Below are 26,318 nucleotides of genomic sequence, written 5' to 3'. Positions count from 1 at the left end.
ATTATACAGCGTGTTATTGAAAGGTACGTACAAAATAAAATCGGCAATTGGTCTCGAAGTGAGGGTGCTAAAAGTTAAAAAAAAGTTCAGGTAAAAGTGTTCTCCTTTTAGAGATAAAAATTATTAAAATTAATGTCCAAATTCGTTGTACGCCTCTGATAAAAAGATCATCTCTCGTTTCTATAGCAATATTTAGCCTTGACAAAAGTTTTATTGTTACAGTTGCTAGGATTTACTATAATAAATTAATTTTACCTATTTATCTTTCAGTAGCGTCTAAAAAGGTTGGATGAGGGTTAATTTTCCCTTTATAATTTTGATAGCACAAAATAAGTTTTTCAGACTTCTTAGACTTCGCGAAGAACTGTCAATTTTGTTGTACGTACCTTTCAATAGCACCCTGTATAATTATCAAAATATCAAGCGGGATGACAGGGTCATTTGTTGCCGACGATAATTCATGAGACATCCTATACACTGAAAAAAAAAAATTACATGTTGCGTGTCAAAACTGGAATATCTTCTATGTTATGAAAATATATATAGAAATTAAAATATGCAGCTTGACATGTTCCAGACGTTTTCATAAGTCTTTTTATGTCGATTGATTGAATTTTACACTCTTCAGTTATCGTGTACAGTTAGTACCACAAGACACGCCACATTTATTTATTTTTTTATTTTAATTAAGTTCTAATGAAAAAAATAAGACGACTGAAGCTGAAATATCAGAAAACTATCATTTCAATTGAGATACTTCATGTTATGAAGCAATTATTACATTGCCTATTTTCTACGCCCTTTTATGGCGCCGTCACTGCCTTCACGATACCGTTCAATGGTCGACCGGGAACTATATCTTTTCGATAACTTTGAATATTGTCAACATGAAACACAATACCACTTTAAATCGGAACAACCGATACCAATACAGTTCCAAGATCGAAACCGTAAAAACCATCATCAAACAGCCGCGAATCCTCTAACAGTACTAATACATATGCATTTCTCCGCCCCTACCGTACGTATCCTTTTTAAGGACAAGTCTAAAAATCCTTCCGTGACTCGTCCGACTATTATAATGTTCCTTAACTAGATATTGTAAATATGGGAGGTACTTAGTTGTAACCCAGTTGTCCTTAGATGGTAGCAATAGTCAGCCGGAAGACGGGACAAATTGGTTTTGCAAGTGTGCATATGCAACAGATGAGGTCGTTAGCATCGTGACCGTCAGGTCGAGAGGTCAGGGGCAGGACGCGGCGCCTGACCGATGCACTGCACCGGCTCGACGGACGCCACTGCCCGGAGCCGACCCAAAAATCAAACATGCACATATTCCGGATGAAGCTTCCGGAGTTTTTTATGTGAGGCGAGCTTTGCCAAATCCGCTGTTGTGTATCGACGAGCTTTTACACTTTTTAATAATGGGGTAACGTATGGCGGGCATAGGCGGCGACAGGATGTGCACTAGGGGGTGTGAGACCTAAGATTTTATATTATTTGACAAAATTTTTGAATTTTTGAAAACCACTTCATAATTATAACATTAAGATGGTCAGTTTTAGACAAAATACAAAACACAACATTTTAAAAATATTCAGATTAAATAATTAAATATATAAAAACTACCATGATGGCTATATGTCAGGCGATGGAAGATGCAAATTTTTACATTTTGATTATTATCGCCCAATATAAATGTGTTGTAACATATGTAGCTCATTTAATCAAAATTCCTGCAAGCCCCCGACAAAATTTGTGAAAGTCTGCGCCCATGATACTGTTTCACTGTTGGAGGTTTTTGTAACCGATATGTTTTTAGAGGCGGGCTTTGTTTGTGAGTCATGTTGCACTAATTAATTGTGAAATATTTACTATAATGGAAGTGCTGGTCCAAATTAGTGAACTCTTCCAATGAACAATATGGAACGGCTCTAATAATTTAATGAAAACTATGCTATCGATAATGTTCGGAAACATTGATTTAAAGCAACGGTAGACTTTAGCTTGATAAAAATGTTTATTGGCTGATGTTTTGGAGATATACAGCAAAACGTGATTTAGGCATTTATAATTTAATGATAATTTATGCCTTGTTGTGCTTTAAATTGTCAGACGATTTGCAAATAAATTTGCAAAAAATGTCGCTATATAAATTTGCGCCCAGATAAGAAGCAACATAATTAATTAAAAATATATATATAAATAAGTAAATTCTTGGGAACCGACATGCTGTAAAACTCTTGATAAAATTGCTGATCTGATAGTTATGCATTCCTCGGCGATGAATATGATGATACTGTTATAGTATAATTATACAGATCTCCATCCCATATTTCCTTTATGGTTAGCGGGAAAATGGCTACTATATTTCAGTAGTAGAAAAAACTAAAACAGGGTTTGGATTCTGAAATGAACTACGTTTTTTTTGCATAAAAATACCATACTAATATTTCCTTAGTTAAAATTCCCCTAATTAAAAATATTTAAACAGATCCTGTTACAAAACGCTGATCAGTGTTTCTCAACAAATACAAAAAGAGTCGGAACTGTAGAAATATAACGTTATTAGTGAATATTACTCTAGTCCACTGAAAATCACTAATTTGCTCGACGATTACAAAAACACGTTTTTTTTTCTTAATGTCCAAATGACTAAGTGAAATGTTCAGGTTACTCATTAATTAGCAAAAAAATAATAATCATTATAGTTCTCTAATGTTTACCGAGAAAATTAATCGCATGTAATGGAATTTTATCAATAATTACGTTATGATTACCTAAACTTGTGACTTACTACTAAAAAAAAACAACAATGAATAAGTGCGATACGATACGAGGTTCTAGTGAGTATAGCACATGCAACTGCAATTTAATACAATTATATGACTAAATCTTAAAAAAACTGTCTAGTTTAAACTCATACAACGCTTTTAAATAATAATAAATTAAAACATCAAGGATTAAGCATCGACCATGTCCGTTTGTAAAAAAGTCACACTTTTTATGAAATTTAAACAATATGAAGAAAAAACTCATTTAAATATTGAAACGGGACATTTTACAACTTGCATCAAAGAACCGGCTGTGGTTGGTTAAGGTGATCATTTTCAACAATGACAGAGGAAATCCTTATTTGAATAATGATAATAAATGGTTATTACTTTATGATACATTAAATCAGAATCTTATGACTAATTTAAATTATTTAATAAAACTTTGCAAGTCGCGGGTCGTAAAATCCACATTACTTAGCAATTCTTCTGTTTAAAAGTATCGATAAATTTACTCGTTCGTTATTAATATAATTATCTACATATATCCTTCTCGTTTATAAGGCAATTTATTATTATATTATGCAATATGCAGTTAATATTTAATGGCAATTCTAGCGAAACCTTAATCCTGGAGAGCACTTTCACAGTGCATCAGATCATAGAAAAACCATCTTATCAACAACCATCACATTCCCTCATCAAAAACCACACATTTATTCAAATTTCGCACATCTCTTCCAGCACATTACCTCATAATTTCACACCTTTCCTCTTCCTTTAATTGCATAATTGGGTGTACTTTACTTCAGATTTGACGGTTAATTAAGGCAATTGCGATTTACCCGAAATAATCGTTCCGTCTTGAGGTTATTCCCATGATAAAAGTGCACCGTGGGTGGCACATTGCTGTTTGTGAGAACTCCACTAAAACCACCCCATTTATTATGAAACCACCCTCATTCAGGGTTGACACATAAATTAACTTTGTTACGTTGATGTCCGGCTATGAAACCTGAAACTTTTCAGAGTGTCGCAAAACATCCGCTCAACGTTTTACGAGCTTTGAAGGATAGCTTGGGTGCAGAAAAATTGTATATGAGTATATCCGGTCGGCTCGAGATAAAGATACGGCTTGTTAGAAAAATCTGGTAATGCGACTTATATTTAGAGAATGCAGGCCCGCTTATGCAACGTAGGTGCTTAATTTATTCACCCTCTTTCATGTCTGTGTCATTCGCGAAATGGGGCATTAATATTGTAATATGTGTTAGAAGGGGTAATAAATTATTGGTGGACGTTAAGAAGGATGCGACTAAATGGCTTTAGTTTAGTTGTGTAGTTTTAATTTAAACGAGGTGGCTGCTCAGATGGAAGGTCCATGGCCTTGCATTGACGGCGCAGGGTTTAGGGTTCGAGGGTTGCGTCTGTTTAAAAATGTAAACCTATGAGACCTCGAAAATGTTGCGGTTTTGGAATTTTTCCCACTTTGATTATAAAAATCATTTTTTTGCGATCAAATAGTCAATTTGTTCTCATCGCGAATGAATCACAAAGTGCCCCGAAAATTCAACTGTGCACCACTGACTACTTTATTTTTAGATATTCCTGATAGACTCATGCCGAAATCATTTTCAATATGCTTTCAAAGAAACAATAAGTAATAGAGCGACGAATGTTAAGAATATGAGTCAGTTTAGATAGTAGGTATATTAAGTTATTAAACCAGAAGTTTTAAAAATCCAAGGAATCGGTTTTGCGAAATATCCATTCAAACTAGTCTATTGCAGACATAAATGTGATTAAAATGTCTAGCAGTGTTATTCAGTTTTAATTTTTTCAAACTTTATTGCTCATTGCGTAATCTTATGAAACTAGTGCAAACCAAGAACTAAACAACTTAATGTGAGTATTTTGATTTACAAAATTTTCAAGACATTCTAATTATTCGAAATATATTTAATATTGTGTTTTTTTTAAATACTCTGCTGTTAACAACGAGTTTTAATTATTACAATCAGGGTCGATATGTCGGTATCAGGTAAAATCTTAATCCAGAGACGTACTAGAACACAGAATTCAAATTCAAAATTTGATTTTCAACTACACATTACCTAGTGTTAAAATTATTTCGCCGAAGTGAAAATCACAAAAAAAATCAAAGATAGATTGTCAAATTTGCCTTTCTTTAGAATAGAGTTTTATTCTTTTCGTAATCGTAAGATTTTTGAAACTCGAATTGAAGTAGGTACCTTATAAGGACATAGGATTTATATTTAGAAAACTGAACCGTTGTCCATATGTTATGGACCAAATTGTTCGTCTCAGAAATTTCTGAATATCGACAACTTAAACAAACATAATTTATGTGAATAAGACATGGTTTAACATCGTGATGTTAAAATAAATTAGTGACGGTTCATCCAAATGTGTTCCTCTTCTCGTGATAAACGAGTAATTATTCTTCATGTTGAAGTGACAGTAGGTGGGTGGCAACGGTTTGTTAATTTAGTAAAAAAATATAACACAACATAACGATTATCTTGAAAACATGACAGCAACACTATTCGAGGAATGCTGCAAAAATCAAGTTTTTCTAAATTTGTTGCCGGAGACTGTAGTATTTCTACTACAGTCTCCGGCAATGGACAATGCGTCGTTATATTCGCGACTATTTAAAAAAATCCAAATTCAACAAAAAGAAAGTCGGTTATTATTAGTCTTTAAATTCCCTTTGCAGTTGTTATCACCACGTTTATTTTCATATCACTGTGCCAATTGTGAAACCTAAAATCATCCACATTTGCTGTAAACCACTCCTTTTTCACGTCGACCATAAAATACCTCATACCTTGTCACCTCTTCTTGATTTATGCTCCTTTGCAGCTTCTTCAGTGTCATACGACATGCGATGCTAAACTGTCCACGTCTCGTCCTCTTGTTTTCAGCAATAATTTTAATATTCAAGAATCTCAGCCGGATTTTTTTGCATATTCCTCTCATGGTGGTCCCGACATTCGTTTCATTCATGTCACCACGACCACGCTCCGGCTCTTTGTCAATTACGGTTGTTTCCCTCCGATCGTGACCTTTCGCCTCGAAATATCAACCGGAAATGCACACCCTCTACGATGACAGTATTCGTAACATGTGCATCTTAATTGTGTCCCCTTTCTGAGAAGTTCACGTCAATCAAGCTAACAAACCCCACATGTGTTTCGGCCAGGAAAAAGATGACGAAAAAAACACCAAGAGAAAATTATGCCGACGTCGAAGACGTGAACAACAAAGGACGATTATGGGCGAAGTGGGTTTTTGCTGGGGGACCGAATTGCTCGTGGTCGTTCAAACAGTGGGTAATTGAACCAGAGTACGGAGAACCAGTGGCCGAGTTTGTGATTATGTGGTTGAAAAGTGCTCGCAATTCCGGCCCTAAGCGGTGGGTTATTCCATCGAACCACCGATTCAAGGAAACTATTTAACTGATTAAGAAGTAGACTAAATTGGAGACGTAGTTCGGCATCCCTTCCACATATTATACATACATTTTTATTTTTTGCGTGTAATATCTTTATAGTTTTTTTTAAATTTCGTGTTAACATCTAAATTTTACTTTTGTGTGTATGTTTCTTAATTGTTTACATTTTTGCATATGTATGATCGACGTCACTACCAGAATGAATGGTTTGATTGTATTCTTTGTGTCGAAGATGATAGGGTCCGAAGTTGCAAAGTTTGGGAAAAATAGAGTCATTTAAAATTCATTAAAATACATATGCCAAGGTTTTCGTGTTTATTCTTAAATTAATCCCGCTGATAATAGAATTGTGGTTTCGGTTTATTACTCTTTAAAATTTAATTAGGGATCCTGTAGCTCTGCAGCCTTGCTAATTAATTTAAATGCAATATAAATAGAAACGGTATTGGCACATTTTTACTAATTTATTTTATCGCTTTTTAATTGTTTACTACATAGGTCGCAGCGGGCGAGACATAAAAACAATAATAATAACAACATAATTCTATTTTATAGTATTCCTACTACAACGTATATCATTCACCTTTGGGTTGGAAAATTTGTTTACAATTTGAGTGTTATCCGCAGATGAGCAACCTTACTGACATGACAATGTGGAAATTTTTCTTATTAAAATTTAAATCTAGTGTGTTGCAATTTTAGTAAAAAGGTTTTATATCTATTCTTTATTTAACCAATGCTTCATATGAATTTTTAATGGTTTTCTTTGAATATTTTTCTCTAGGAGAAAATGTTATTTAAAAAATTTCTTCAAAATTAAAACGTGCCTCTAAATATGAGTCTTCCCATTTTCCATTGAAGCTTGTGATTTTGTTGTCTGAATTTGGAGAGACAATGCACATTTGCAAAAGTTAAAAAATTGGTCGGAGGTTATTTCCCTCATCCGTGAAGTGAAGTCTAACAATGATTAAAAAATTTTTTGCGATTTTTGTTTTATTCTGATAATTTCTATAAAGTTAAAATCAATGGTGTAAATAACATATTCGCAGCTTTTTTGACTTGAATTTTTCAATTCTTTATTTTCATTTTGTTTCTTCAGTTTTTCGACTTGCAATTTTTCGTTTTTTTATTTTCTTTATTTTTTTTCAATTATGTATTCAATTTTTCAATGCTTCGATTTTATAATTTTTTGTTTTTTAAATTTAAATTTTTCAGTTTTTCGGTTTACGATTTTTCAATCATTCATTTTTTTGTTCTTCAATTTCTAGATTTTGCAATTTTTAATTTAAAATTTCACAAGTTTTTCATTTTGTGAATTTTTCGATTTTTCAATTTTTCATTTCTACAATTCTTGGATTTGCAATTTTTTGTTATCAGTTTATTTTTTTTTATTTTTTCATTTATTCTATTTTTCGATTTTTGGTTTTTCAGTTTGCCGAAATTTTTGGATCTCTAAATTTTTAGATTCGTTTATTTTCTTTCTAATTTTTAGATTTATTAATTTTGTTAGATTTTTAAATTTCTCGATTTTCAGCACTCCTATCTCTCAATCTTTCGTTTCTTCAGTGCAATTTTTCATTTTGTCACATTTTCAATTTTTCAACTTTTCGAATTAAAAAAAAATGGAAAAATTGCAAAATTGTAAAATTGAAAAATAAAATATGAAAAAACGAAAAAGTATAAAGTGAGGAGAACTTTGAAAAATCTAAAAATTGGAATTCAAGAACTTGAAAAATTGACGAAACAAAAAATTGAAAAATCGAAAAACGAAAAATTGCTACATATGTATATAAAACCGAAAAAATGAAAATTAAATAATCGTGAAAATAAAAAAAAAATAAAGAACTTGAAAAATTAAGTTAAGGAAAAATTCAAAAGTCAAAAAATCAAGTTTCCAATTTTTATTTTTTTAATTTTTCGGTCCTTTAGTTTTTCAATTCTTTAAATTTTTGATTTGCAATTTCCTATTTCGGTTTTTTATTTTCATTATTTTTAGAATTATTTAGTTTTTCAATGTTCTGATTTTATATATAAGTATTTTTTTTCAATTTCAACTTATTCAGATTTTCGATTTGCAATTTTTCAATTTTTTTTTATTGCTTCAATTTTACGATGCGTAACTTATCGAGGTTTCGTTTTTAGATTTTTCAGTTTTTCGATCTTCCAACTTTTGGATGTTTAAATTTTAGATTCTTCAATCTTTATTTTTTTCAATTTTTCGATTTGGAATTTTTCGTTTTGGTTTTTTATTTTTTTTTATTTTTAATATTTTTCGGTTTCTCATTGTTTTGATTTTTTAATTTTTCTTTTTTTCAATATGAAATTTATCAGTTTGTGGATTTTTCAAATTTCCGAGTTGCAATTTTTCATTTTTTCAATTTTAGATTTTTCAGTTTCTTGAGTTTTCAGTTTTTCGTTTCATAAAATTTTGATTTGCGATTTTTCTAGCTTTCGTTTTAAATATGTATCCAAAAATAATTATGTTAAAATAATAATTTTTTCATTATGTTTTCTATTAGATTTTTCAATTTTTCGATCTATCAGTGCTACAGTTTTTTGACTTCACAATTTTCACGATTGTGTATGTTTTTTCTTCCAATTTTGTTTGTAATTTTACGATTCTCCACTTTTTCATTTCTCCAGTTTCTCGATTTCTCAATCTTTTTCCGAATTTTTAGTTTTTAGATTTTTCAACTTTTCTAATCAAAACATGGAAAAACTGCAAAATTGTAGCATTGAAAAATCCTAAAATGAAAAAACGAAAAAGTATAAAATGATAATTTGAAAAATCTAAAATTGAAAATAATGAACTCGAATATCTGAAAAAACGAAAAATTGAACAATCGAAAGATTAAAAATTGAGAAAATTTCAAACTGAAAAACTGCAAAATCGATATGTCATTATAAAACCGAAATATTTAAAATTAAGGAAACCGGAGAATCGGATAACTGAGAAATCCAAATATGGACTACAAAATTGAAAAATTTAAGAATTGGAAAGTTGAGGAAATGAAAAGCAAAGATTAAAAATTTGACGAAATGAATAAACGAAAAATTATAAAATTGAAAGAAACATTGAGAAAATAAAGGAAGCGAAAAAACGAAAATTTGTGGTATAAAAAAAATAAATAAAAATTCAGAAACTGAAAAATCGAAAAATTATAAAATTGTAATGTCGAAAAATTGTAAAATTAAAAACCTCCAAATTGAAAAACTAGAAAAACTGAAAAATTTGGAAGTTGAGAAATTGAAAAATTGGAAAAATTAAAGTTGTAAAAACGAAAATTGTGAAACCCGATTCGATCTTCGATTTTTCAATTTTCGATTTTTAGATTTATGAATTTTTTCATTGGGTTTTTTTTCAAAATTTCGGTTTTTGCAATGTTATGATTTTATAATTTTTGTTTTTTCAATGTGAAATTTTTCATTTCTTCGTTTTTTCAGTTTTTCAATTGGAATTTTTCTACTTTTTATTTTAAACATGTACTAATAATTATGATTAAAAAAGTTCACTTTTTCAATTTCATGATTCTAGAATTTTTCTATTTTTCATTTTTCGATATTTAATTTTTCAATTTCTGGTAATTTAATTTCAATTTTTCGATCTTAACAGTCTTACAGTTTTTCAACTTTACAATTTTGATGACTCTTTCGAATTTTTCTATTTATTCTTTTTTCGATTTTTTGTTTTTCAATGTTTCAATTTTTCGTTCCTTCAGTTCTTCGATTTTCCACTTTTTCGATTTTGTAGTTTTTGGTTTTTTTCAGTATTTCGATTTTTCAACTTTTCGAATAAAAAAAAAAATGGAAAAATTGCACAATTGTATTGAAAGATCAAAAATGAAACGGGAATGTCTATAGTGAAAACTTTGAAAAATCTGAAAATTGGAAATCAAAAACTAGAAAAATTGAAAAAAAAAAACAAAAACCGGAAAATCGGAAAATTGGAAAACGAAAAATTGCAAACTTGAGGAATTTAAAAATTTTAAAACCTATGAACTGAAAAATCTACGATTAAAAATTTGAAAAATTGAATAAACGAAAATTTATAAAAAAATGGAAAGAAACATCGAAAAAACGAAAAATTTTAATACAAATTGAAAAAATGAAAATTAAAAAATCGGGATAATGATAAATAAAAATCAAGAACTTGAAAAACTGAGGAAACATAAAAATGAAAAATCGAAAAATTAAAATTTGCAAAACTGAAAAATTGAAAAATGAAAAATATAATAATAATAATATCGAAAAATTTCAAACCAAAAAATTGACGAAACGAAAAATTGACTCGATTACACTACTTCCTTAGCTTACGCTCAGAAAGTAAAAAAATCATAGCATAGCAGATCCGTAAAAACTCAAAAATAAAATAGAGGATTCTACAAAGTGGGACACACCTTGGAACGTAATATTCATGTATAAATCTGACATACTCAAAGAAGAAATTTGAATTTTTAAAAATCACAAAACAACAAACTTAAAAAAAAAATTAGAACAGGAGAAGATATGAGGTAATATTTTCAGAAAACAGAGTATTTACAAAACATTTCAAAATTTAGTTATAATAACAGGTATACGTATAGACAAGCCCTTGTTTCGTGTATCATGTGATGGGGAAGTTTTTGATTCAAAACTGGCTCTAACTATTATATTATGGTTGGTATCACTGATTTAAAAACGATATCACCGTTACCATAAACGTGTCAACTTTACTGAACAAATTTTTGATGTTACTTTTACTTCTGTTTGAGAAAATAACACATCAAGTTCCTAAAATGTTTGAAATTCCAGAGTTATAAAGACTGTTTGACACAATGGAAGTATTTACATATTATCCGGGAAACTATTATTATATATGTATTGGAAATATTGTGAGAAAAGTCAGGTTCCACAATGAATAAAAAACGTCTTGAAATATTTGTTGCGTTAGCAGGGTAGAAAAATGTGTCTTTTTACCCCTCTATACACGCCAATGTATACAACGCCACTCGACAGAAATCAGATCACGCCATGAGCACGTACACAAGTGCAAATGGGTTTTAGGGACTCTCCACAATTCCTACAGGAATTGTAGCAAAGACACCGCCATCAACAACAATTTCAGCAACTGCCAGCCTTAATCTACACGTAAATTATATACGATGTTAGCTACCCCTCCCACGACACTCAAAATTTACCCTCAGTCATTTTCAGATGTTCAATTATTCACAACATCCCTGACAAAAGTTTACCGTATCAATAAATTAAATTAATCGCAAAAGTTATCGTTGCTGCAGCAACTTTCAGTTCTCGCGCAAACTTCGCAGGAAATAAATTTATTTTTACCCAAAAAGCTCATCACTTTTAAAGTTCTAAAGGGAAGTGTAGACATCTCCGAGTACAGCTCGTGCAACATCCGGTTTTTACTCCAGAAAGAAATTGCTTGTTTTCAAACTGTAAACTCCTACATCTTTTCAATAAATTGTGCGCATCAAAAGAACCGAAGCTGGAGGATCGTCGTTTAGCCGATGATCGTTTTTCTCACGTTCTTCAATTTTTTACTGTTAAAACATCCAATAACTGCCGTCTTTATCGCTTAGATTATTAACTAATGCCCGACAACAATGTGGGTGTCAACCGATTCACATCCTGTTAGCTACAACAACAATAAAAAAGGCGAACACATAATATAATGCGTCTCGTCTGCGAAGTTTTTTCCCGGTTTCGCACCGCCGTCAATAAAGTGTAAACTGGACGATTGTTGTCCGACCTGTAACCTCTGATCACGATAAACCCACCTTTTAACCTTTCCAAATTCATATTTACGGTCATAAGATAAATTTCATTCGGAGTAGACAAAAGAGATTGGGATCTTTTGTATAAAGACAAGAACAGTGTCGAGCAACGGTCATCTCAAAATTTATACGAAATTATTACGGTGCCACTAATGAAGAGATTGACAGGATAAAAAAGACGGTTTCAGACGTGGTTTAGGTATTACCCATTTCTGTTATTAGCGAAAATTGGGTCTTTATGAATGGAACTCGACCCAGATTGTGTGACGTCCTGAACACTGAATTCGCCATGTAATTAAATGAATCACGAAGGAAAGTTTCAAGGTCGCTATGGAGTGTTTTAAGGAATATGATGTCATTTTTGTTAGAAGGGACTAAACTTGACGGTCATCGACCGATTTTGCCGTAGCAGAAGGGACCATTGACGTTGGAATGACTCAGTCGATTACGTACTTACCTTTTCTTCACGATGTAGATGAATTCGTCTGGAAACTACATCATCCGTTACTCCCCTTCTTCTTCTTCTTCTCCTTTTCCTTTTGTACGAGTATAAACTGAAAAGATAAAAACGATATCGTTAAAGTATATCATCACCTCATGATTAATTGTTTCTATAATAATTCATAACTTGCACGTTTGTATCACAGAAGGCTTTGATCAAGAAGTGTTACACCTGTCAGAAAAAAATAATATGAGTTCAGTTTTACAGTTTTTAGGCGTCATTTCCAGTACCTTTTTTCAAGACCTTCTATGACACGAAATTTTTTGTAATATGAGTAATGAGAATCATTAAAGCGGTCAACGAAGTGGTACAGGCGTTACGTAGTTTTACAGTTAGTTTCCGAAACTGTGGAACCGTTTACTTGAAATTCTAGGTATAGTTAAGTGTATTGTGCAGACGGAAAGTGCTAACCGAAATTTGTTTAGTCATATAAAACCTGTTAAATAAATATCACCTCAAAGTGCAACACCATTGACTAGTCAATTTATATCAAGAAGCTTTACGCATACATTAATAAGAAGTAAACATTAACTAGAATTTCATTCCCTCCCAAAAATTGATACCGTCATCTCAAAAAATAAACAAATAAATCTTTACTAAAAAAATTAGTCTTGGCCTGCGGCATTGTGGTTTACGGGCAAGGAAAGTTTGAATGAGTAATTTTGCAGACTTTTTATGTTTTAAATAGTTTTACTATGAGAGAATAAAAACCCCTCATAGACGGTTTTGTCCAGAAAAGAAGAGATAATACAAACAATACATTGTTTTTTATTTTTAAATTTAGATTGAAACGTGAAACCACTGGAGTTCAAATTTGGCAACACCCAAACGACATAATCGTCTTTAAGTTTACGAAATGCAGTGATAAACTACAGGACGCACTATTACGATTTTATTTTATGAACGATGTTTATTGCCTTGCACTGCTATAAATATGGCGAAATTATTTTGGGAAGACGCTTGCAGCCGCCTCACCAGTATTTTTCTGCTAATTTTCTCCGTTTTAGTGTGGCACCAATTCATAAAAAAATTAGAACGAGTCCGTAATTGCCCCCGGACGATTTTTTCATGTTAATTTTGTAAATATTCTGTTCCACTTACCCATACAAGGAGCCCTTCTTAATAACATTTTTATTATCTATGCAATTATGATGAATTCACAAAATGACCATAATAGTCCCAAAATGGCGAACTTTTAATGAGATCTTATCCTCGAAAAATCAAAAATGGCACCTATTAGAATCCACCCGAGATTTTTCGTTGTCCATCTTTGGAACTTAATGGGACTTTGACCCAGACAATTTTGCATACAGTTAAAACTTGCATGTTTTTGTTATGCAAACAATCAATAAATCAGGCAACGATGACTCAATGGAAAAGCCCGGCTTCAATCAGGCCATTCATGGGAATATCTTCAAAAACGGCAGAATTTTGATAATTCCGTGTTATTAAAGAAGAAAATTGCACGATTTTACCTTCTTAAATGACCCTCGCACACACACACACGGGGTCGCACCAGGTCAACCAGCAATGATTTAAGTCTCATGTGGAAACGATATTTGCCATACAGTAGGTGATCTGGTCGAATTTGCATACAGCGGGGGGACTCGCATCAAGATTATTTACGTACGACATACTAGTTGTGTAATTTATTTTTTATGAATTGTAGTTCTCAAACAAAAATAATTGTGACGTGAGCAGGATTCTGCGGATGACTAAGACTATTATTAGGTCAGCAGTACCTGCCGCAAAAAAATTTTCATGGCACCTCAGCAGACGCAAGTTCCGAGAAGTGGTACGGTCATGGCTTCGGAATGGAATACCTGCGGATGGGAATTTTCAGGAGGAGGTTGTAACGCTTAACTAAAAAACACGTTTTGGTGGAGAAAATCGCGCAATTAACATTGAAAACAATTCTTGTTTCCTTGCTCACCAGCTGTCATTAACATAATGTAGTGACGCAAGCGTCATTTGAATAATATAACACAATTATTAACGGCGGAGAAAACAAAAGTTAATGTGATTTGCGGGGTCAATTGAGGAAATGATAGACTTGAGAATGTTAGGAGATGTATCTATGTTAATTAACTTTGGCTAGGGAAAACATCGCAAAAATGGACGAGTTAGTCATAATGAATTGTATCATCTAGTCTTCTTCTAGTGTCTTCGTTTTTACTGTTTCTGTCTTGCTGACCTCTAGCGTGACTAAGAATGTTGAGCTTTTTTTATTTAGTTGCTAATACTATTTTTAAAGAAAAACACAAAAATACATGGAATTAACACTTTAAAAAAATTTAGTTCCGTTAAAGCATGACATGATTTCGTCTCTGGATTCTCAGTCTTGTTAAGTATACAACGTTGCAATGTCCCGAGAACGAAAGATTGCACATTTCCTGTGCCACTGAAAAAAAATTTAGACGCCATCTGATCGATCCATTTGCATGTACAACTTAGAATTATCCCTAATTATATAGGCTGTTGCATTTAACAGTTACACAACAAAGTTGCACATTTTTAAAACAAAACCTTCTATTTATACTATCATCTTATGCAGAAGGCCTTTTCAATTAAAAAATATTTCCACAGTCAAATTATTCATAAATAGAACCGTCTGTACAATTTTGCAAAAATTATTATTATTAACCAAACAAATGATATGATAAATAATTTGTCTCCCTCCAAAAAAACTGTATCATTTCAAAACTGCCATTAACAAAGGCAAATGTCCAATGATTTGATCTTTCACTATCAGATCGTTGAGACATCCTGTATGTATCTACGATTTCATACAAAGGATTGCTCGTTAATATGTATAGTGAACTAGATTCATTCATAATAATTTAGTTTAATTATTACTTGTCATTTAAAGCTTTTTGTATACTTTGATCTCCCCCAAGTTTCATAATTTTTAATGATAACCTCGATTTCATTGTCAATACGTAGTCTTTTATAATACAAAATATTCGAAATGCTTAATTTGATTACAACACGGTACGGTATTGAAATTATTATAACGAGATTTTCTTGGTTTTAACCTTGCTATTGAGACGTTAATGATCGGTACCTAGAGAGACAGACAACCATTAAAACATAAAATCTTAAAAATATCTATTATCTTTACTCGCGTTACTTGCTTTAGTCGTAAATTAGATTTCCGAAATGTCCAATTTTTCAAGTTGCACGCACTTCCCCTACGGCCAATTCCTAGACGATGATACTCATCAACAAACCTATTGATAAAAAAACTGAAGAAAACTCATCATCGCGGCCGCGGCCTTCGATGGTAAAAAATTTGATTTCGTCAATTTCTATTTATATCCCATTATGGTATTATTTTCGTTTCTTCGTAATTGAAAAATATATACAACATGGAGCCATCAGCTATCAGAAGGTTCCAGCAAAATCCGCCGAATAACAATAAATTCATAAACAAGCATCACCATTCTGACCGCAGTATCCTATAATTTCAGATAGATTATTCATAATTGTGGATAGTAATTAGCGAAGCGTGGCGTAATTCCTAAAGTATTCACCAGGAGATGACCAGGTCGGGATGTACTTGAGGTCGTCTTACATCCGTTCTCTGTTTATTTTTAAATGCGCATTTTTAAAACATTTCCTACAGCGAAACAATGCAAGCGAAGCAATAATTATTTCGGGCGGATTGCTTTTTCTTGTACTGAAGGGAAATAAATCAATTTGGGATCATATCGGCTATAAAGATGGATCGGGAAACGTTTACGGTCGGAAAAGCAATGGATTTTCACGGCACATGGCGCTTGACCTTTGCTGAACTCCCGGGGAAAGGGGAAAAAGGGAAAATGGGACGGCAACGCATAATTAAACATTGAACGTTCTATTACGATTTCAGCTGGAAATGCAATATCTGAAATTAACTATTCTACGGACCAGCTTCTATGACTTATTCAGATAAATCGGGCAATTTTCACGATTGGCGTAATTAAATGCTAAATATTTATTCGACAGGGACGTTTCAAAAATTAAGCGGCGTTTTCATCGAAATGGGCGTTTAAAGAAAAAGTCGTTCATTGGGTAATGAGGCTATTTCACAGAAGGTCAGGTCAGGTCGCCACCGTGGTGAATAATCGAACAAATTAGGTAACAAATGTGGTTTTGGCAACGGAAAACTGACGAGTCTAGGCTTGGTGGGTGGCGGTTTGGCATACAAAAGAGGAGATTTGAAGTGCATTGACTGAATGCATTTTCAATCTAAAAAATAATAAAATCGTACGCTATATTTTACGGGCACACTATACACAAGTTGTTCCGGAAATAAATTTTCCTGCTAAATAAGTAAATTTTGATCAACTAAGAAAACTAATGAATGAAATTAAAAAATAAAGATCAAAATTATTATTTTATTGAGGAATTGCTTGTAATATTTGTGGATGAACAATTATTTACAACCACAATATTGTCATTTTATCATTTATTAATAAACTGAGGTTTTCCAGAAGTGGCTCCTGAATATTTTGTGAATGTTTATTACTGGTAAAACGACCACGAAAACATAAATATACCAGATTTATTATTTTTTTTTTTAGAATGAACTCAAAAAATTTAGTTAAGTCGATGTTTTCGGATTATAAAAAAAATTTTTAACCACTGAAATATCTCACAAATAAAGTTACTGATTAATTAAAATTAATTTACTAATTTTGTGTATTAGGGGAACTAGGGGCTTGTTGTAACAGGGGTAAGTTGTAACACTAAATTTTTACCCACAATTTAAACTCTTTAACGTCAGGTATTTTACTGAATTTAATTCTTGCACCATAAGACATCATGTCATCACAACCACTGTGTAGTACATAATGTTAGTTTAATTATTATTAATGAATAAATAATTAAATTATTAATGGACATATTAATAATTACGCTTCTAATTAAGAATCAATTTACTAGGCACGGAAAATCTAACCTATAACCTTCTATATGCAATATTATAATACAGTTAAAGCCAAATATTAGCCACAGTTTATCCAAAAAAATTCGATAAAATTAGATTGATAGATTTAAAATTTTGAAAAATTTGGTCATTTTAATTATTCCTTAGTTTACCTGTTTACCATCAAAATCAAACATAAATAAAGTATTATGTTTATCATAAGGGTTTTATAAAAAGAATTACATATACAGTATAACATCCAGTATTCCGAAGAGAGGCTAGTTGAAGTCGATATCTGCATGCATCTACTTGCAAAAATGACGCAAGATCTTCTTTCTGTACGTATTGTATTAAATTTTTTGAAATTTTTTAAAATTGAGATATTTCAATACCCTAAATTAATTAACTAATTCTAAAAAAAAGATTGAAGTTATCGAAGAAATGAGGCCGGAAATGACTTCTGCGCCCCGAAATCTACAAGAAAAAGTATAGCTAAATTTAGGAAATCGCCGAAAATGGAACGAAATTTGCTAGTACTTGCCAAATAACATACCCTCTAAGAAAATAGAAGGCAAGTGGGCCAGGCTAGTATTTGGCAGAATTAGACTCACTTTGGCAAATGATCTACTCTTCTAAGAAAAGGTACTAGCCCCGCCCACCCACCCTTTATTTTCTTAGAAGAGTGGGTCATCTGCCAAAATCAGTCTTATTTTAACAAGTACTAGCCCCGCCCATCCGCCCTTATGTTTTTAGAGGATATGTAATTTGCAAAAATCAGTCTTACACTTGCCAAGATAATACTGATTTCAGTAGATGACCTATTACTTATTGACTTAGAAGAGTAGGTCATTGGCCAAAATGAGTCTTATTTTGGCAAATACTAGCCCGGCCCACCCGCCTTTTATTTTCTTAGAGGGTAAGTTATTTGGCAAGTACTAGCCCCACCTATCGTAGCGAGTACTACTAAATTTTTCAGTTTTTCGATTTTTCAACTTTCGAATTTTTCAATTTCTCGCTTTTACATTTTCAATTTATTGATCTGTCTTTCAATTTTTGATTTCTCTGGGCAACTGAAAAAAACTTTCGATTTTTAATTTTACAATTTTGGCAGTTTTCCGATTTCTCCATTATTTGATTTTTAAAAATGTCGAGAAAATAGATGTTTATTTTTTAAATTTTCGATTTTTGATTTTTTGTCAGTGAGTTTTTGGAAGGGAGTAAAAAGTAATTTTGATCAGCGATTGCCATGTTTACCGTAACTTTAAAACATCTGAAAATTTTGTTTCTAATTTTCAATTTTTGGATTTTTCGATTTTTCAGAATTTCGGCTCGAATAAATTTGTTCTTTTAGTTAAAAAAACGAAAAATGACAAATCGTGAAAAGGAAAAATTTTAACTTGAGAACTTGAAAAATTCAAAATCAAAAAATTCCAAAATTGTAAAGGGGCTAGTACTTGTTAAAATAAGACTGATTTTGGCAGATGACCCACTCTTCTAAGAAAATAAAGGGTGGGTGGGCGGGGCTAGTACCTTTTCTTAGAAGAGTAGGTCATTTGCCAAAGTGAGTCTAATTCTGCCAAATACTAGCCTGGCCCACCCGCCTTTTATTTTCTTAGAAGGTAGGTTATTTGGCAAGTAGTGTAAAATTTCATTTTTGAAAAAGTTGTCTAAAAATTCTGAAAAAATTCAGATATATATATCCCGAGGTGCTGATTCCAAAAATATAGCATGTTTGTGATAACGGAGGAATATTTTCGGAAAATTCGGTGTGAAATTCGAATTTTTTAAAATTTTTAAAAATTGCGATATTTCAATGTACGATTCTGGAAAAACGGTTTAAGTTATCGAAGAAATAAAGCCAGAAGTGACTTCTGCGGTCCAAAATCTACATGAAAGTATTTAGTTAAATTTCGAAAATTAATACGAATACATAATGGGAAATTTCATTTTTGAAAAAAATCATCTAAAAATTTTGATTAAATTCAGAGATATAGATCCCGATGTGTTGATACCAAAAATATAGCGTGGTTATGGTCACGGAGTAATATTTTTTTCGAATGTATCTAATATCTATTGTTGGTTAAGAAAACTTGATTTCTGTTTAATAAAGTTAAGCTTTATTTCTTGAAATTTGTTTTCAGCAATGTATGAAGTTGTTATTCAATTCTCTTTCAGCTTTTTGGGAAATTCGCTGATTCGAACAAATCGCTAATCCGAACACACATTTCCCCAATTAATTCGGATTATCGAGGTTATACTGTATATTGTTACAAAATAAACCCAATACGCCGCCCTGGTACGACGCCTATGGGTTTTCTAATACATGCGTCGAGGATGGGTGCTCATCGTCGGTGACGGCGGTCGAGCGGCGTTCGCTAAAGAAAAGCCTAGAAGCGAAAGTCGCGATAGGTGTTCCAGAAAGACCTCGATCACGAAACCTCTAGAAGGAGAGTATACGTTTATATAGAGGCCACCTTCGGGAACGATTATTATTCAGTTAACGGGTCGAGTTGAGGGAAAACAGAGTCCAGTCAAGTTGCACCGGAATTATTTTGTACATAATTGCTAAATTTGAGTCAATGAGAATTAAATTGTTGAGTTTTACTCACGGTGTTTTTAAATACCCGTTCAACGTAACAATATTATTTAATATCTGCATTAATCAGAAACCAAATTCGTTGTTATAACATTCAAAGTAAATTGAACAGACAAAAAATTGGTGATATCTTAAAATAAATGTTCTAGGAAATTTTTACAGTTTGGTTGCAATCGAATGAAATTTTTTTTGGTGACCCACTTCACTCGGAATGATTCATCTGTAATATCATGCACATAATTAAAACTGTCAGTAAAGTTGATTTATGAAACGATTTATAAAAGTTATTCTATTATGTTCTTTGTGCACATTGGCAAACATCATCATTGGTTCCGGTTGCGGTTTTGATTCAATTTAAAAAGAACCAAAAAATCTTTCGAAATAAAAATTTAATATTCAAACTTACATGTGTCATAAGTTATGACATCGTTAACTAACACGGCAAACAAAATTGGTGGAAGATTACTTCGACAGAACTTCCCTCGCCCATGAAGTACAGTTTGTCAAATCCAGCTCTTTCGAAAAATTAAAAGAGTTGATTTTGCGAATTTTATTGTATTTTATGGCGACCATTATTAACTAAAATAAAAATATGTATCTAATGTTTGAGTAATGGTAAAGAAACGTGGTAACCATTTGTTACAAGTGAGTTTTTCTTTTACAAAATTTTGTGTTGATGTCATCCACATTTTTGCAAGGACGCATAAAGTACCAAATTGCCCGACGGACTCCATTATTGTACCTACGTCCTTAGATTATCCTCGATAAGAAATATTTTTAACTTTTTGAATTTAACCGTTAAAATTTTGAGATAACGTCATCAATTATTATTTAGGAAGAATAAACAGATTAATTTTGATTAACAATTTACCATGCTTTGAATGACTTTAAAACGTCGGCAAGATTTCAAATATTTATTCATTAAAATAAACTGACTGATTTCTTTTTTTTTAAGTCACCCTATATAAGCAAATCTAAAAAAAATGAATGCAATAATGAATTACAAGTATAGACTGATCATATTTTGCACATTTTACGTAGGATTTATTCGGCAAAATTTTGAACTGACGTGATAAATTTTTTTTGAAGGGATAAGTAAATATACTTTGATTAAAAATTTATCATGATTATCATAACCTTAAAATATCTGTAAGATTACAAAACATTCAGTTTTGCAGATTCAAAATTAAATTGCAAGATGTTGTTTTAGAATTTTGTTTTTTTCCAAAAATGTGGACGTTTCGGGTAAAAACTCAACACAGAGTCATAAACTACATGTGTAGGACTATGTTATTTTACACAATTTAAAACCCATTTAGTACGTACAATTTTAAAGTGACGTCATCACATTATGGGGATGATTAGACAAATTTTGGTTTGCGTTTTACCATCTATGATATTTCTAGTATAAATACAAAATTTGACAACAATCGGCCCAGTACTTTCGGAGATTATCTGGCTAATAAAAATCCGGGACGGCAGACAGACGGACGGACAGACGGAAAAGGGAGACCTATTGCTTCGTACTCTAGGGGTCATGAAAGGTCGAGAAAACGTAAACGTAGAGAGTCGGCCGACGGACTCGATTACAATACTTCCTTCGCTTACTGTCGGGAAGTAATAAGTTTTGTAGATATAATAAATATATTTATACCGAATCTTCCTCGCATCTGAAGAACAACACAAACATGTCAGTAATTATATACTATTATATTGAGTATTATTTTTGATATGACAACTGCGTTTCTAAAATGGCAAAAACATTAAATGTACACTTTGTAAAATACAATATTGTTAAAAAAAAAAGGTGATATATATTTATACCTTCAGTCAAAATTTTTCTTAATGTGCATTTGATAAATAATACAAGCTTGCTATTTATGTAAAACTATGTAGCTTGAAATTTCTTCGTAATGGTCAAGAGAACATTTTCTCGCTTAAAAATTCTACACGCAATGAGGTAATGAAGACCAGCATTTATAAACGGATCTTCGTCGTCGTAATCACTTAACAATAACAATTTTGAAATTAATTCCTAGCTTGGTAATCATAATTTTCAACGGATACAACACCCGCATTATGTTATTTCTAACACAATACGAAGATCTCTTCCAAGCTTATATAATGCGTCTGAAAAAACGAAAATATTTCCGCTGAGTCACCCCGTGCAGGGCAATTACATATTTTAAAATTTATGCTAATTGTTTAGAGATAACAAATCATCTTTAGAGTAACCCAATTAATTTCATTTAGTGGCCTTGTGCCGGCGGCGTTTAGAAGAATTCTTGCGTAAGCCAGCAAATCTAGATCGTACCTCTCGAAATGGAACAAAGTCTGGAAATTTCATTGTTTAAGTGACACTCATCAGACGGTTTTTGCCTGTAATTGAATTAACTCGAAGGATTAGTTTCTGCTAATTATAATCCTGCCGTTCGTAGCAGGATGATAATGAATTCTGAATCTGTTTACAAACTAATTGATAGATTGACAGAGATAATAAATGTTGCTGTCACTAACACATTTTACAGGTACAAGTAAAGTCGATTATTAAGCGTTATATTCTCGTTACGACCGACCATAAATCAATACGTTATTGTTGCAGGTTTCTCATGAATGTATGCAAAAACGAATTTGTCATCGCGTATCGATCTTAATCGTTGTTTTTCACCGACGGAAATCCCGAGCATTTTCTTCTGAATCTAGATGACAACAACAAAAACCACTTCTTCGGGATTTTCAGACGGTACTTCCTCCCCTACGCGAGACGAGATCTCATTCATCGCACGCCCTCAAGCTCTTAAGAATTCAATCACTCGAAGCTTCCCGTTTAATTAACTCGGTTTTTACTATTGCAAAATACGCCCAATTATCTGATCAACGCACCATTGAACTTAACACTCAAACGATCGGAATTTGTAATAAAGAAATCGTGCAATTATTGTGGCTTTTGCTCGAAATCTTCGCGTTAATTAATTCGACGGCCTTGGAGCCGTGCCATTCTTGTTAAATTTTATGTAACGTGAATTTGAGCAGCGGTTATTCCGATTTTAACGATTTCCGTTGCTGAGCAACTTCGATTTCCTCGAGATAACACAGCTCGGAAGATTTTTACAATAAGAGCCTTTAATTAGCGACGGAGATGCTTTTAATTATTCTGCGAAAAGTAGGAAATCGTAAATTTGACAGAGAGGTGGGTTATGGGCGGATATTGGGACGCAGCAAGGTTAATCGTTCAGCAGACTGAAGGGCAAGGTCTCACGTGCCGAGAGTTTCTTTAGAACAGGTGGATTTTGGATTGAACACGATTTTATAGTTCTGGTTCTGAAATAGTGAACTTCCACAAAAGTATAGTTTAAAAGTGGAAAGGAGTACATGCTGTAACACTGCAATTAAGTGCATAATTGATAAGTGTGAAGATCCATTTGATTTTAATGTGAAACAGTAAACCCCTGTTTTTACACAGTTCGTCAGATTATAAATTTACTGTACTCTGAACATTCTAAGAAATCTTTTACGGTATTTGTATAAAATGCATGATTAACGTCTTATGTATTATGTATACAGAGTGCCGATCATTTATGTGCCGTGGGAAAATAGCCCCTCTCTTGAACATACAATTTTGAAAAACACGGAAATTTTCTGAATGTGCTACAGACTATAGTCTAGAAATAATTAATAATATTATTTTTGTATCAGTATGATTACCAGCTTCAGTTTTTTCTAGATTCACTTAGAATGACTCAATTATTAATAATAACAAAGAATGAACGCAAAATTTTGTTGTTATTTTAATTACGATCCCTTAAAATTGACTCGAAACAGCAGCTAATATTATTTCTAACTTTAGGTACTATAGACGCAACTAGTGATGGTTATGTGAAAAAAATTTATGACATATTATACATAATGTTACTTAGCATTTCAGCATTTTTATAGTGAACTTTAAAAAAATCTTTTCTTAATACTTTGAAAATGATCTAAATACTTAATATTTTCTTCCGTTTTTTGGTGAGACAAGACGGAAGCAACACCACTGTGATGAATAATACAAAAATATTCGTAACTAAAGCAGAAAAATTCAAATCAGATTTACCTTAGGTGGAATAACTCACTAATTCAATGTTGAAAAATTGAAAAATTATGTAGAAGAGAAAGGTATGACAGATTATTCTATTCTGTATTTTACTTTTATAAAAAATCAGTATGATATTCTCCAATAGTTGAGAACAAATATTTTTCAGACCTTGATTCCACGGTTTATAACTGTTTATTAAAATTGTTGTATTTGTTTTACATCGTGCCTGACTTATGAAGTATCCTTTTCAACATTACAGCCAAGTTGTATACTCGACCTAGTAACGTCCCTGGTTATCAAAACATTCTAAATAAAAAGTTTAAATTGTGAAAGTACAACAAAATAAGGTCGATTAAGTGTACAAAATGTTCTGCTATGACTAAATTTTTTTGAAAATTACAATACGAAAGTTACTTCTGAAATATAACTTATGCTCTTGAAAAAAGAGATATCTAGAAAAGTCAGAATGGAAATAAAATTCTCTTTTAAATCGTGCCGAGAGAGCTATGTAAAAATATGACACATATTACTTTCTGAGTGTAATAAAATAAACTAAGAAAGTTCTGTAATCCAGTGTATCGGACGACTGACCCGTCGAGTACGAAATAATAGGTCTGTTATTTCCGTCTGTCTGTCTGTCTGTCTGCCGTTTGTCCGAATTTTTATTAGACAGATAATATTCGAAACTACTGGACCGATTGTTGTCAAATTTTATATGTGTATTAGGAATATCGCTAAGCAAAATTTGGATAAACATCCCCACCAACAATAGAATGACGTCATCTTCAAAGTTTACATTAGTAAAGATTATTTCAATTTTATAAATATTTTATATAATGGTTTATGAATACGTGTTTAGTTTTTACACTAGAAATCCAGATTTTTGGAAAAAAAAATCAAAATTGTATAGCGACATTTTACAATTTAACTTTAAAATGCTTTGAAATCTTGGAAACGTTTAAGGTTATCGGAAGCATGGTAAATTCTTAATCAAAATGTATCCCTTCGTGTCCCTCCAGGAATTGATAAAGTGATCATACAGTTTTATCGAAAAATGTTATTGAAACGTTAAATGTTAAATTGTGGTTTATGGATCCGTTATGAATTTTTATCCTAGATATCGAGATTTTTGGAAAAAAAATCAAAATTGTACCTATATAGCGATTTTTCGATTTCTCGATTTTTCGAATTTTGGATTTTTCGGGTTTTCGTTTTGAATTCCCAATTTGGAGTGGCAATTTCAGTTATGGGATTTTTCAGTTTTTTATTCTTCATTTTATCGATATTTTAATTTCTCATTTTTTTTTAATTTTCGGTTTTCAATTTTTCTATTATTATTCAATTTTTCGATAGTTCGCTGTTAGGATTTTTCAATTCTACAATTTCTTGATTTTTTAAATTTTCGATTTCTCGATTTCTTCATTTTTTGATTTCTCAATTTTCCGATTTCAGTTTTACGACTCTGCAAGTTTTACATTTTTCAATTTTTCAATTTTTTAATTTTTGACGTGTCTAAATTTTCAATTTTTCAATTTCTCAATTTTTTGATGAATTGATTTTTGATTTTCTCATTTCTCGATTGCTAGACTTTTCAATGTTTCGATTGTTCAGTTTTTCAATTCTTCAATTTTTCGATTTTCCGGTTTTTGATTTTTCAATATTTCGATTTTTCAATTTTTCAATTTCCCAATTTCTCAATTTTTCGATGTTTCAGTTTTGGTATTTTCCATTTTTTGCCATTCTTCAAATTTTATTTAATTTTTCAATTTTTCTTTCATTTCAGTTTTGGGGTTTTGCAAAATTTGATGTTTCGATTTCTCGAATTTTCAATTTCTCGGTACTGTAATTGTTCAATTTTTATAATTTTAGATATTTCGATTTCTCGATTTCGCAATTTTTCAATTTTCAGTTCTTCAATTTTTCAGTTTTTTGATGTTTCGATATCTGGATCTTTCAATTTTTCGACTTCTCTCTCCATTTTATATTTTTCTGTTTTTCAATTCCTAGATTTTTAAAATTTTCGATTTTTGGATTTTTCAATTTTTCAATTTTTCGATTTTTCAATTTTTTTATTTCTAGATTTACCGAGATTTCGATGTTTCGATTTTTTGATTGCTCAGTTTTTCTATTTTTCGATTTTTCGACTTCTCGACTTTTTTATTTCACGATTTCTCGAATCCTTTGACGATATTCCAGTTTTTGAATATTTC

The sequence above is a fragment of the Zophobas morio genome, unplaced genomic scaffold (genome assembly GCF_036711695.1).
Source record: "Zophobas morio isolate AGI-343-1 ecotype UQ-CSIRO unplaced genomic scaffold, CSIRO_AGI_Zmor_V1 ptg000004l, whole genome shotgun sequence".
Classification (NCBI taxonomy): domain Eukaryota; kingdom Metazoa; phylum Arthropoda; class Insecta; order Coleoptera; family Tenebrionidae; genus Zophobas; species Zophobas morio.
The sequence above is the reverse complement of the archived record's forward strand: the minus strand, read 5'-3'. Positions refer to the sequence as shown.